The sequence below is a fragment of the Schistocerca americana genome, chromosome 2 (assembly GCF_021461395.2).
Source record: "Schistocerca americana isolate TAMUIC-IGC-003095 chromosome 2, iqSchAmer2.1, whole genome shotgun sequence".
In the NCBI taxonomy this organism is placed as follows: domain Eukaryota; kingdom Metazoa; phylum Arthropoda; class Insecta; order Orthoptera; family Acrididae; genus Schistocerca; species Schistocerca americana.
In genome coordinates this window covers 559232916-559245397 of record NC_060120.1, presented here as the reverse complement: position 1 = coordinate 559245397, position 12482 = coordinate 559232916, and the positions used below count along the sequence as shown (strand labels likewise).

At 37.9% G+C, this 12482-nt stretch overlaps 1 protein-coding gene and 1 non-coding gene across 2 annotated transcripts in view; one reads left to right on the top strand and one right to left on the bottom strand.

The window, feature by feature from the left end:
• LOC124594166 overlaps positions 1 to 12482 on the top strand; it is a 130052-nt gene that overhangs the window by 37311 nt on the left and 80259 nt on the right. The gene's annotated exons all lie outside the window — the stretch shown is intronic.
• Positions 5719 to 5793, bottom strand: Trnal-caa. Its single transcript has one exon. It is a non-coding gene; the product is annotated as a tRNA-Leu (tRNA).

Sequence of the window (12482 nt, the reverse complement as noted above, 5' to 3'; positions counted from 1 at the left end):
AAGGCACAGAAAAGTAAGATGTGCTTATTTCATCATAAAATTAGAGGACTAAGTAATATGGTAGAAGACTTTTTTGTCTGTTTGGAAGGTCTACAGAACTCTACAAAGATAATCGTGTGCCTGTCTGAACACCACTTAATTGTAGGGTTAGAGAAGTTAAATATAAAGAAATTGTAACTGTATATTTATCCCCACTGGGGAATTTTGAACTGTTTGTGAGGGCTATGGATGTCTTACTGTACTATGTGCCAGACATCAGGAAGTAGTTAATTGTCTGATGTGATTTCAATGTAGATTTTCTAAAGGACCCTCATAGGAAAAATGAAAGGGAAACCTTATTTGTCTCTTGTAGTTTGTTCTTAGTTATTAACTGTGAAAGACAAGTGCATAAAGATAGCAGAACTAGAAATATTTTGCGCAGGTAGTTAGGGTAAACAAGACCAACCCTTACAATGTAGATTCCCCTCATGGACATCAGTTACAATAATTACCAACTCAGAGACAGAAGTTTTTAAGAATAGTTTGCAGGAGATGGACTGGGAACCAAATGCTGAAACAAAACTTAATCTCTTCTATAATGAATTCATAAACTAACTAGAAAGAACATTTAAGGTCCTCACAAAAAGCCATGGATCACTTAGAGGGAGAGGAAAAGGGAGTTGCACGTTACAAAATTGCTCTAAATTACTAAGAAAAATTATTAAAAAACATGAACATTATGTCAGAAATCAGTAATTCTGACAACAGACTTAAATCTATACAGAATGAAGTGAAATGAGAGATAAGGCAGTAGGTCACAGATCAGGATAACATCATTATTGATTTAAATGAGAGCACCATAAATGATCAGCCACTGGTAGCATATATATTTAATAATCATTTCCTAACTCCAGCAGAAAATACAGGGTGTCCAGGAGGGATATGACAGGAACAAGCATTCATCTCAAGAAAGTCTCAAAAACATGAGCTCTAAAATGCGTAACTTATGAGCTATATATACTTCTTCATCTTCGATACTGTAGCACAAATCTATTCTACTGTAAGCTCTTTTCTTGCCATATTTTGGGAGGAGGTAGTATGGACCAAAACAAGAAAAGAAAGTCTTGTAAACATGGCCATTAAAATGTGTATCTTAAGAGCTATGAGCACTTGTTCAGTAGAAGACATGTGTTTATAGTAGGAAGCCTTGAATTGTCATGCCTCCTGGGACACCCTGTATAGGCACAAGCAGTTCAAGACAAAAATCAAAGCAATGTGTTTAAAAAGCAGTTCATAAAATTCAATGCTATGGATGTGTCACTCACATTTCCTTCTGAAATTAAGAAAATAATACATTTGTTCAAAAATAAAAGCTCATCTGGATTTGATGGTGTTTCTAACAGAGTACTAAAGAATTTATTTATTTAATTACAGTGTATGATCACAAAACTGTCATCAGAGTATAGATTTTGGTCCATAGTGACTGTCTTCAAGTATGTCTGAAAAAAGAAAATCAAATCTAATCTTGTAACAGTAAATTATGACATAATGAAAAGGTACTAATTTCAAACATATCGAATACATAAGCATAATAAAGTAGTAACATACATGCATTTAAAATATACCTTAATACTATAAAGGTAAAGTGACATTGTCAAGAGATCCAAGCAGAATTACATAGGCATCATCGAACAGAACCATTGAAATAGTGTGAGATCAGCCGCATTTCCAGCAGAGTCATAATGTGAATGCTGCTACTATTCAGAATAAACTGGGAAGCAATTGCAACTGAAAAAACATTTTTACAATGTAAACTTGTCAGATTTTTCTACAGTGTGCACATTAGACAAATACACAGATATGCAATTAAATAAATACACACAAAAAGGTAGAAACTATTCTGAAATTAGAATGTTTAATACACTATCAGAGGTATAAAAAATAAATATAGTATATTAAAAATCTAAACTGAATTATTTTCTTTTTAATTATTAAAAAGGAAATTGACAAGTGAAAATATGGGATGCTGAAAAACTTCAGATAAAAGTAATAATAGATTCATGTATCAAGTCTGAGGAGCTAAGAAAATTGCATAATAAGTGAATAAGAGAATAAAGCCCAACAAGCAAAACGTACGATTAGAGTAAGTAATCAGTTACTTTTGTTGGCATAGTTGCCAGCATGGGGCACAGGCAAGTACTGAATGGAGAACACAACCACCAGAGGGTCTTTTGTACATTGTGATATGTTGTGTCAAGAAAAGGATCACAAACTATTGTGCTAGTCAATTAATAAGATCAGATACAGCATAACATACATTATAAAACAGGGAAACTGAACAAGTAGGGTGACATGAGCAGCATAACAAAACAAGGAATATATTTAATGCACTCTGTCAGAGATAATGGTCAGGGAAGGTATACATAATAGAAATATTAGGTGATTAATGTAATACATTGTCAAAGAAAACGTATTAGGTGTTGGGTTCCAAAGTTTCTTTGTCTGTTGGGCACTCTTCCTGGCTTTTGCCTCTTGCTCCAATAAATTTCAAGTTCCTCCAATAAATTGAGAGCATGCCCTTTTGGCACTCTGTAGAGAAGAATATGCATACTATTCTCCATGCTCTCCCTAATACAGACAATGTCTCCAGTGGTTATATTCCTCCAGTCAGTACATGCGTATACTGCATTCCAGCAGCTACGCCAACAGAGCTCTCTGATTTCTTATTCTAGTCCTAAGTTTTGTTCATTTTGCTGCTGTTTATTACTTGCACTATAATTTTAATGCAATTTTTTTTTATATCTTTAAACTTGATGCATACATATAGTACTGCTACCTTAAATTGCAGCTGTTGTTTTTCAGCATCAGATATTGTCACTTATCCATTTCATTTTTAATTTATTTTTAAAAATTTAATTTAATTTACACTTTTACTGTATTTCACTTTACTACCACAACAACTTAAAACATATTGTATTTCCAGAATAGTTTTTACATAATTGTATACTTTTACTTAATTGAATATTTGCAATTTTGTCAAATTTTAACAACAACTAATTTAATTTTAACAACAGCTAATTTTATTTAAATCTCTTGACAATACCACTTTGGTTTTATTATATTATGATATGTTTTAAATGGATATGTTTCATCACATTTTTTAAAGTTTATGTATTCTATAAGTATGAAACTAGTTACTTATCGTTATGTCATAATTTATTGTCTCACGATATACATTGTCCGTTAGTTTGTATTGTTTCCCTTTTTTTTGATAGATCTGAAGATGCCCACTATGGAGTGAAATCTATATTTGGTTGACATTTTTTTAAATTGTAGATTAGAACTATAGAAACAAATCTTACACTTCTTGAATCACTGTTTTTATTTATGACTAGGTTGCAGCTTGCAAGAACACTAAAGAATTTTCCCACACAACAAGTACTGTCTTTCCTGAAATATGTAATGCATCACTAACTCAGGGTGTTTTTCCAGAGAGACTGAAAGATACCATTGTTAGACAGCTCTATAAAAAAGATGAAAGGAGAGATGTGAATACCTACCAATCTCTTTCACTATCAACATCATTTTCCAATATGTTCAAGAAGGCGACATACTGTTTGAATAGTATTCTCCCTAAGCAACAACAATATCCTTACAAAATAACAGTTCAGCTATAGAAGAGTTCCTCAATTGGGAATGCCATTTACACATTGGCTCACCAAATTAAACAATAACAAAATAGCTGCTGTTGGTATTTTCTGTGACCTATCTAAGGCATTTGATTGATATCCTGATAGATAAACTGAGGTTTTATGGAACTGAGGGTATAGCCAATCAATAGACAATGTCCCATTTAACCAAAAGCATGTGGAAAATTGTACTTAACAAATCAACCAAGCTAAGCAGGGCAGACTCCTCTGACCAGGGAAAACACGTTTATGTTTAACACTAGAGTGAATTTTAGGTCCACTACTGTTTCTCATACATACAGTCTTGTCCTAATATACAAGAAGAAGAATTAATTCTTTTTCAGGTTAAACTAGTATTGTAACCAATTCAACATAAATAATATTGAGTAGGTTTCTGCAAATGATCACACTCTGAATTTCAAAAAAACACAAAATATACTGTTTTGCACATCTAGAGATACAATAACAATGATAAATATAGAACACAGTGGACAAATAACAACTACAGTGGAAAATTTAAAATTTTAAGTATCAGTATGAAAAGTTTTTCTTACTTGAAAACATGCCGCAAGACTAATATGCAGTATTCACCGACAGCCATTGTGTAGACATCTGTTTAAGAAGTTAGGACTTTTAACTAATGCTTCATAGTGTATGTATTGCCTCATGCAGTTTGCTGTAAATAACCAACTGCAGTTAAAAAGGAACATGATGTACATAAGTACCATTCCAGAATAAAATATGGCATTCATTACTTCACATTAAGGTTGACCGTACCACAGAAAGAGTGCACAGTGCTAACACCAATATTGAGGTCTCTTATCCCATGATATAAAATGTCTGACAGACAGCACAAAGAAACTTTGAAAACAAACTGAAAAAGTTTCTCCATGACATCTCCATCTATTCCCTCTTGTGGTCCCCAAACACCTGAAGCATAATCCTGGCCTTGCGATATGGACAGTTACGTTGCTGAATGGTGCCTTTACCCCTAGGCAAGAATCAAGCATGAATGAATGCGAGTGGTCTGCACATAGTCCACAGCTGTTACAATGCTTTTGATTACTATCACAGGTCTCTCGGAAGTCCAGATCAATCTTGTCCATAGTATAGTACTGCCCTCCACCAACCAGCATCTGTGATGAGGTGTATGTTTTGTGCAGCTGTTCACCTGTATGACAATGAACCTGTACACAACCATCAATATGGTGTAACAAGAAACGTGATTCATCCAACCAGGCAACACATTTCCATTGATCCACAGTCCAATCTTATCCCATGCCCACAATAATAGTAATTGCTGATGCCACTGTGTCAATATGGGAACACTGCTGTGGAACCCTTGTTCAACAATGTATGCTGAACAGTATGCTCTGAGACACCTGTGCATGCACCAATATTGTACTTTGTCATAAGACCTGCCACAAATTGTTCCCTATCCAGTTTTCCAGAGCAGGCAAGTCTCTGAGCTCCAATTTCTGTGATGAAGTGTGGACATCCAACACCTTGTGGTTTCATCTTCCTTCAACCACTTTCTACAGATGGTTATGACAGCAAAATGCAGAGACTCAGCCATTGTTTCTGTTTCCAAGAGGCTCGTTCCCAGGTGCTGAACCATAACCAACTGCCATTTGTCAGAGCTGATTTTATCAGTGAATTTCCACATTTGAGGCCTGTATAGTTGTGCAAATTATTCCCCGTTCATTTCTCCTTCACTTACTTACTTTCTTTATCATGTAACATGCCCACAGTGCCTCCAGGTAACTTTCAATCATGCAATGGGAGGATAATGTCGTTATCAGGAGGAAGAAAGCTGGTGTTCTACAGATCGGAGCGTGGAATGTCAGATCTCTTAATCGGGCAGATAGGTTAGAAAATTTAAAAAGGGAAATGGATAGGTTAAAGCTAGATACAGTGGGAATTAGTGAAGTTTGGTGGCAGGAGGAACAAGACTTCTGGTCAGGTGAATACAGGGTTATAAATACAAAATAAAATAGGGGTAATGCAGGAGTAGGTTTAATAATGAAACTTCCTGGCAGATTAAAACTGTGTGCCCGACCGAGACTCGAACTCGGGACCTTTGCCTTTTGCGGGCAAGTGCTCTACCAACTGAGCTACCGAAGCACGACTCACGCCTGGTCTCACAGCTTTGCTTCTGCCAGTATCTCGTCTCCTACCTTCCAAACTTTACAGAAGCTCTCCTGCGAAACTTGCAGAACTAGCACTCCTGAAAGAAAGGATATTGCAGAGACATGGCTTAGCCACAGCCTGGGGGATGTTTCATTCTGGAAACATCCCCCAGGCTGTGGCTAAGCCATGTCTCTGCAATATCCTTTCTTTCAGGAGTGCTAGTTCTGCAAGTTTCGCAGGAGAGCTTCTGTAAAGTTTGGAAGGTAGGAGACGAGATACTGGCAGAAGTAAAGCTGTGAGACCAGGCGTGAGTCGTGCTTCGGTAGCTCAGTTGGTAGAGCACTTGCCCGCGAAAGGCAAAGGTCCCGAGTTCGAGTCTCGGTCGCGCACACAGTTTTAATCTGCCAGGAAGTTTCATATCAGCACACACTCCGCTGCAGAGTGAAAATCTCATTCAGGTTAAATAATGAATAAAAAAATAGGAACTTGGGTAAGTTACCATGAACAACACTGTGAATGCATTATTATAGCCAAGATAGACATGAAGCCTGCACTTACTACAGTAGTACAAGTTTGTATGCTAACTAGCTCCGCAGATGATGAAGAGATTGAAGAAATGTATGATGAGATAAAATAAATTATTCAGATATGGAAGGGCGACAAAAATTTAATAATCATGGGGAATTTGAATTCGATAGTAGGAAAAGGAAGAGAAGGAAAAGTAGTATTTGAATATGGAATGGGGGTAAGGAATGAAAGAGGAAGCCGCCTGGTAGAATTTTGCACAGAGCCTAACTTAATCATAGCTAACACTTGGTTTAAGAATCATGAAAGAGGGTTATATCCATGGAAGAGGCCTGGAGGCACTGGAAGGTTTCAGATAGATTATATAATGGTAAGACAGAGATTTAGGAACCAGGTTTTAAATTGTAAGACATTTCCAGGGGCAGATGTGGACTCTGCCCACAATGTGTTGGTCATGAACTGTAGATTTAAACTGAAGAAACTGAAAAAAGGTGGAAATTTAGGGAGATTGGACCTGGATGAACTGAAAAAACCAGAGGTTGTAGAGATTTTCAGAGAGAGCATTAGGGAACAATTGACAAATACGTGGGAAAGAAATACATTAGAAGAAGAATGGGTACCTTTGAGAGATGAAATAGTGAAGGCAGCAGAGGATCAAGTAGATAAAAATATGAAGGCTAGTAAAAATCCTTGGGTAACAGAAGAGATATTGAATTTAATTGATAGAAGGAGGAAATATAAAAATGCCGTAAATGAAACAGGCAAAAAGGAGTACAAAGTTTCAAAAATGAGATCAACAGGAAGTGCAAAATGGCTAAGCAGGGATGGCTAGAGGACAAATGAAAGGATGTAGAGGCATATGTCACTAGGGATAAGGTAGATACTGCCTACAGGAAAATTATAGAGACCTTTGGAGAAAGCAGAATAACTTGTATGAATATCAAGAGCTCAGATGGAAAACCAGTTCTAAGCACAGATGAAACAGCAGAAAGGTGGAAGGAATATATAGCGGGTTTATACAAGGGCAATGTATTTGAGGGCAATATTGTGGAAATGGAAGAGGACATAGATGAAGATGAAATGGGAGAGTCTGACAGAGCACTGAAAGACCTAAGTTGAAACAAGGCCCCGGGAGAAGACATCATACCATTAGAACTACTGATAACCTTGGGAGAGCCAGCCATGACAAAGCTCTTCCATCTGGTGAGTAAGATGTATGAGACAGGTGAAATACCTTCAGGCTTCAAGAAGAATATAATAATTCCAATCCCAAAGAAAGCAGGTATTGACAGATGTGAAAATTACCAAACTATCAGTTTAATAAGTCATGGCTGCAAACTGAGAATCTGGTAGAAGCCGACCTTGGGGAAGATCAGTTTTGATTCTGTAGAAATGTTGGAACACGTGAGGCAATACTGACTCTATGACTTAGCTTAGAAGATAGATTAAGGGAAGGCAAACCTACATTTCTAGCATTAGTAGACTTAGAGAAAGCTTTTGACAATGTTGACTGGAATACTCTGTTTCAAATTCTGAAGGTGGCAGGGGTGAAATACAGGGATCGAAAGGCTATTTACAATTTTTATAGAATCCAGATGGCAGTTATAACAGTTGAGGGGCACGAAAGGGAAGCAGTGGTTGGGAGGGGAGTGAGACGGGGTTGTAGCCTATCCCCGATGTTATTCAATCTGTATATTGACCAAGCAGTAAAGGAAACAAAAGAAAAATTTGGTGTAGGAACTAAAATCTGTGGAGAAGAAATAAAAACTATGAGGTTTGCCAATTACATTTTAATTCTGTCAGAGACAGCAAGGGACTTGAAAGAGCAGTTGAACAGAATGGAACCTGGAAGAACTGTTGAAAAGAATGGACAGTGTCTTGAAAGGAGGATATAAGATGAAAATCAACAAAAGCAAAATGAGGATAATAGAATGCAGTCGAATTAAATCAGGTGATGTTGTGGGAATTAGATTAGGAAATGAGACATTTAAAGTAGTAGATGAGTTTTGCTGTTTGGGGAGCAAAATAACTGATGATGGTCGAAGTAGAGAAGATACAAAATGTAGACTGGTAGTGGCAAGGAAAGTGTTTCTGAAGAAGAGATTAACATTGAGTGAAGCTTTAAATGTCAGGATGTTTTTTGTGAAAGTATTTGTTTGAAGTGTAGCCCTCTATGGAAGTGAAACATGGATGATAAATAGTTTAGACAAGAAGAGAATAGAAGCTTTCAAATGTGGTGCTACAGCTGAAGATTAGGTGGTTAGATCATGTAACTAATGAGGAGGTACTGAATAGAATTGGGGAGTAGAGGAGTTTGTGGTACAACTTCACTAGAAGAACGAATCGGTTGATAGACATGTTCTGAGTCATCAAGGGATCACCAGTTTAGTATTGGAGGGTAAAAATCGTAGAGGGAGAGATGAATATACTAAGAAGATCCAGAAGGATGTAGGTTGCAGTAGGTACTTGGAGATGAAGAAGCTCGCACAGGATAGAGTAGCATGGAGAGCTGCATCAAACCAGTCTCTGGACTGAAGACAACAACAACAACAACAACAACAACAACATCTCTGTTTCCAAATTAGCTTTTTCCCGTTCCTGAAGTTCCTTGTATAGAATGTTGTCCACTTACTCTATGTCATTAAACGATACATCTTCATGTATGTTGCACCTAAATCTGCTGTCTTAAGAATTTTCAGGCGGTTTAAAAGTTTAGTCCAAGAAAGAGCATTTTTTAGTGTTATCCAATGAAATGACTTCAGAGGTTGAAATGGAGAAGCCCACTTTTCCAAATAGGTCACAAACGTTTCATAAAACTAAATAGCTAAACATCTTGCATTTTGAATCTTCCTGGCAGATTAAAACTGTGTGCCGGACCAAGACTCGATCTCGGGACCTTTGCCTTTTGCGGGCAAGTGCTCTACCAACTGAGCTACCAAAGCATGACTCATGCCCCATCTTCACAGCTTTACTTCAGCCAGTACCTCGTCTCCAAACTTGCAAACTTTACAGAAGCTCTCCTGCGAACCTACAGAACTAGCACTACTGAAAGAAAGGATATTGCGGAACCATGGCTTAGCCACAGCCTGGGGGATGTTTCCAGAATGAGATTTTCACTCTGCAGCAGAGTGTGCACTGATATGAAACTTCCTGGCAGATTAAAACTGTGTGCCGGACCAAGACTCAAACTCAGGATCTTTGCCTTTCGCAGGCAAGTGCTCTACCAACTGAGCTACCAAAGCACGACTCACGCCCTGTCCTCACAGCTTTACTTCCGCCAGTACCTCGTCTCCTACCTTCCAAACAGTTTTATATTTTATTCACTATTGTTTCTGTGTCACTGGGAAGAATGTCTGCACCTATTTGAACTCCATTGTGTATCACATGGGCTGCACAATGTCTTGAATATTCATCTTGAGAATACTGTTCATTTTGGAATAAATGTTGTTTGTTCCTGCTCTCTTGTACCCACAAAAGTTGGTATTATAGCTATCTGCACAAAAATGTGACATTCTTGTCAACTGTATTTTGCTTTTTTAAAATGCCCAGAATATTACTTACACCCAGGAGAACTCGCCATCCGTCTCTGTCTTTGGCCATTTGCCTCAATTCTGACCAGGTCTTACCAATTCTTTTTGCTTCCCCTTCCACTGTCCTCTTCCATGTGCCCCTTGGTCTTCCTCTCTTCCTTGTTCCCTGGGGATTCCATCCCAATGCTTTTTTCTCGCTGGCTCCATCTGGTTTTCTCAAGGTGTGCCCCAACCAACCCCACTTTCTCTCTCGTATCTGGTCTTCTATAGATATCTTGTTTGTTATTCACCAGAGCTCCTCATTACATATTTTTTCTGCCACCAGATATTTATCATTCGTTGAATAAATCTATTTATGAAGCTTTGTAACTGGGTAGTTATCTTTTTATCCATTTTCCAGCTTTCACTGGCGTACAGAAGGACAGCCTTCACATTTGTATTAAAAATATGGATTTTTGTTTTATACGTGATATTTCTATTTGAACATATTGGATACAATTGTATAACGGCAGCATTTGCCTTTTTAATGCGGTTTTTCACAGCATCTCCAGCTCCACCATCTTCCGTCACTATACTACCCAGATACAGGAATGAGTTGACAGTCTCTGCTCGCTGCTCACCTATTAACAGTTCCCTGAATTTACTCTCATTTCCTTTGTTTTGCCTGTATTTATCTTGAGGCCAGCAGTATCTGCTTCTTCTTTCAGCAAGTTTAATTTAGCTTGCAAATCAGGCAGCCTTTGAGCTAATAAAACTATGTCGTCTGCAAAATCCAAATCCTCCAGACGTTCATGGATCCCCCACTGGATTCCTTGTCTCCTGCCTGCTGTGACTCTTCTCATAACAGAGTCTGGAACAAGTAGAAAAAGTGTTGGTGACAAAATGCAACCCTGCCGGACTCCAGTTGTTACTTTTATAGGCTCTGTCATACTTACGTTGTGGAGTACACAGCATTTGTAGCCATCATATAGATCTTTTATGATGTTTAAGATCTTCTGTGTTATGCCATACTTCTGCAACACAGAACCAAAGGCCTTTTGAAAATCAATGAATGCCAGGTACATGGTTGCTTGGAATTCTTTGCTTTGCTCTAAAATGATCCTAAGAGTGTTAATAAGATCAACACAACTTCATTGTGCCCTAAAACTGGCCTGTTCTTTACCCACTCGCTTTTCAAGGGATTCTTTAATTCTGTTTAAAATAATTCTGGTGAGGACCTTACTGGGCACTGACAACAATGTAATACCATGCCAGTTGTTACAGCTGACAAATTTCCCCTTTTTGGGAGCTTTACCACCAAACCATTTTTCCACTCCTTTGGAGATTTTTCTTCAAGCCAAATATGCTTCAGCAAAGGATGGAGCATTTTAACAGTACTTTCAATATAGGCTTTTAAGAGCTCTGGTGCTATGTTGTCTAGGCCTAGTGCCTTTGTATTTTTTAGTGTTTTCAAGGCAATCCTAATTTCGTCCATTGTGGGGCACTGCAAATTTATATCTTGATCTTCTTTGACTTCCTCTGGAACATCTCTTACCTGTTCCTCTTGGTTGTCTTCACAATTTAACAGTTCCTTGAAGTGCCCCTCCCATCTCTGTAGCTGTGCCTGTTGAGTTGTAAGCATCACCCCATCCTTGTTCTTTAGTGGTCCTTCACGTTTGAAGTTCTTCATTGACAACCATTTGGTAATATTCTAGAGCTCTTTCATATTTCCTTGTCTTGCTGCCTCTTCTCCTAATTTTGCTTGCTCATCTATCCATTTCCTTTTATCTCGACATAGCCATATTTTCACTTTTTTGTTCGCCTCCATATATTCTTTATGCGCTTCACTCTTCTGTGCTCTTGTCTTACAAAAATTTAACTCAAGTTTTAGTACTTTCCTGTGGCTGATTTCATTCCATGTAGCATCGGAGAACCATTCCTTCCTTTGATGTGCCTTAAATCCTAAGATTTTTTCCCCCTCATCTAAATAACTGTCTTTGGTTTTTTGCCAACATGTTTCAGTTCCCTCTTCCATGAAGTTTTCTTCAGAGAGGACCTGGAATCTGCTTTGTAGTTCAAGGGCAAATGTTTCTTTGATCTGTTGGTCTTTTAACCTTGCCACATCTATTTTCTTGCACCTGTGATTGAGCTTGGTTCTATTTGCCATTATCTTCAGTCTGAATTCCGCCAAAACTAGGTGGTGGTCACTTCCAATGTCTGCTCCTCTTCTATTTCTGACATCTAACAGAGAGTGGCAGAACTTGTGGCTTATGACTATGTGGTCTATTTGAGATTTGGTAACGTGGTCTGGAGACAGCCACATTGTCTTATGGCAGTTACGATGTGGAAACAATGTCCCTCCATGGTCAATGGAAAAAACTGAATGATACCATGTACTGTAGATTCTGTCTTTGTTCTCACAGTTTCCTTCAAGGAAGGGAATTCATCATTTATGGTATTCAAGAAAGAACACTTTCTTTCCCTCATATTAATGGGCCTGAGTTAGTTTTACACACAGCAAACAAAAGACAATGGAGCACACTAAAGCAAACTTGCCAAACCCAGTGTTGAAACTGCCACCTACTTCTCATTGTTGTCTGTAACAGTTTGAAGACATTGTGAGTGTTGCACCTACTGCAAATTTATGTCA